Here is a 2,491-nt window from a genome sequence, read left to right on the forward strand (position 1 = left end):
ATAAAATTATAAGAATGGCCTCAGTTGCAAAATGTAGTTTATTCCATAAAACTAGTAGAGCTCCTCACTCTATGAGGCAAATGGAATTCTCCAAATTGTTTCTGATTCAAGGTTGGAAATAATTTGGAAATTAAGAAAACAAAAAAGAAAAAATTGTTGGCTATCAGAAGGAGCAGAAAGTTTAATAAAGCAATTGAACTTTAGAAAAAGTGAAAATCCAAGATACAGAAAGAGGGATTAGGTTCTTATTTCATGATCCAATTAAAGAGTATCAATTTCTAGCTATTAGGCATTAACCCTGCAAACACAGATACTACTTGAAAACTAGCCCTTTTATGGCTTCCCTATGAAAAATACATTTAAAGCCCCCTTTATGTATTTGTTCCTTAGGCTGCAGATGAAGGGGTTCAGCATGGGTGTGACCATTGTGTACATCACTGAGGCTACTGCACTTGAGTGTGAGCTCTAAGGAGCAGCAGAGTTAAGGTACACTCCTAAGCCCGTACAATAAAATAAGGAGACACCTGAAAGGTGAGATGCACAGGTGGAAAATGCTTTATACTTGCCCTGAGATGATGAGATCCCACATATGAAGGAAACTATCTTAGAGTAAGAGTAAAAGACCCCAGCAAGGGGAGCAGCAGCCATCAGCACAGTTGCAAAATACATCACCATGTCATTAAGAAATGTACCAGAACAGGCAAGTTGGATCACCTGATTGAGTTCAGAGAAAAGGTGGAGGATTTCCACCTCTGTACAGAAGGATAGCTGCAACACCATTAACGTTTGTAACAAGGAATGCAGGACACTCATGATCCAGGACACCAGAACCAGCAGTCCACAGAGCCGGGGGTTCATGGTGACTGTATAGTGTAGGGGGTGACAGATGGCCACAAAATAGTCATAAGCCATCACAGTCAGGAGGAAGTTGTCCAAACTTGCAGAAAGTAGGAAAAAGCACATCTGCATGATGCAGCTTTCATAAGTTATGACTTTTCTCCATGTTTGTATATTCACCAGCATCTTGGGGATGGTGGTGGAGGTGAAACAGATGTCTACAAAGGACAGGTTGGCGAGGAAGAAGTACATGGGGGTGTGGAGGTGGGAGTCAAAGCTGATGGCCAGGATGATGAGCAGGTTCCCAAGTATGGTAACCAAGTACCTGGACAGGAACAGCCCAAAGAATAAGAGTTGTAATTCTGGTTCCTCCAAAAATCCCAGAAGAAATTCTGAAATTCATGTATCATTCTCTAATCCCATGTCATCGATGTGACTACCAAAATAAGATAGAGCATGACACAATCATGCATTATTAACCTGGCAGGTGTATTATTGTTCATATTCTGCACTCGAGAAATTAATGTTTATATTTGTATGGAATGTGATCAAAGCATGAAAAACTAGGAATAGAAGGAAACTATCTCAACATAAAGCCTTTTATGAAAAACTCACAGCAAGCATGATACTCAATGGGGATACAGTGAACATTTTTCCTGTATGGTCAGGAACAAGGCAAGGATCCTGCTTTCCTGACTTCTACTCAACATAACACTGGAAGTTCTAGCCAGAGCAACTAAGGAAAGAAAAAGAAATAAAAGGCATACAAACTGGAAAGGAAGAAATAAATTTATGTATGTAGATGATGTGATCTTATATGTAGAAAATCCTACAGATGCCACAAAACACTAACAAAACTATTAAATTAATTCAACCAAGTAACTGGATACAAAGCCAGCCTTCAAAAAATCAGTTGCTTCTCTATATACAAACAGTGAACAATCTGAAAAAGAAATAAAATCATTCCATCTATGTGACATCCAAAAGAATAAGACTATCACCTCACAACAGTCAGAATGGCTAGTATAAAAAGACAAGAAATGACAAGTGTTGGGGAGGATGTGGAGAGGAGGGAAACTTTTTCACTGTTGGTGGGAATGCAAACTGGTGCAGCCACTGTGGAAAACAGTATGTAGGTTCAAAATATTAAAAATAGAAATACCACATGATCAAGTAATCTACTTCCAAAAGAAGACAAAAACACTAATTCAAAAATATATACGCACCCAACGTTTATTGCAGCATTGTTTACAATAATCAAAATATGAAGGCAGCCCAACCCAAGTGTCCATCAATAGATGAATGGATATATTTGATATTTAAGAAACAAAACAAAGAAAAAGAGGTAAGCTAAAAAATAGACTCTTAACTACAGAGAACAAACTGCTGGTTACCAGAGGGGAGGTGGGTGAGGGATGGGTGAAATAGGTGAAAAGAATTAAGAATACGCTCATCATCAGGGAGGAGCAAGATGGCGGAGGAGTAGGAGACCTAAATTTCGTCTGGTCCCAGGAATTCAGCTAGTAGTTATTAAACCATTCAGACTCAAGAGGAGATCAAAGACAAGAATAGCAGCAATTCTATGAACAGAAAAGCAACCACTTTCTGGAAGGTAGGACATGAGGAGAAGGAATGGGAGGCAATACATGGAAAG

At 39.0% G+C, this 2,491-nt stretch overlaps 1 pseudogene across 1 annotated transcript; it reads right to left on the minus strand.

The window, feature by feature from the left end:
• Window positions 1-333: 333 nt before the first annotated feature.
• LOC118022942 lies at window positions 334-1,411 on the minus strand (annotated as a pseudogene). Its single transcript, XR_004682605.1, has one exon. The product of XR_004682605.1 is annotated as an olfactory receptor-like protein OLF4 (transcript).
• Window positions 1,412-2,491: the final 1,080 nt, after the last annotated feature.

The sequence above is a fragment of the Mirounga leonina genome, unplaced genomic scaffold, assembly GCF_011800145.1.
Source record: "Mirounga leonina isolate KUSES-001 unplaced genomic scaffold, KU_Mleo_1.0 Mir_177913, whole genome shotgun sequence".
Taxonomy (NCBI): Eukaryota; Metazoa; Chordata; class Mammalia; order Carnivora; family Phocidae; genus Mirounga; species Mirounga leonina.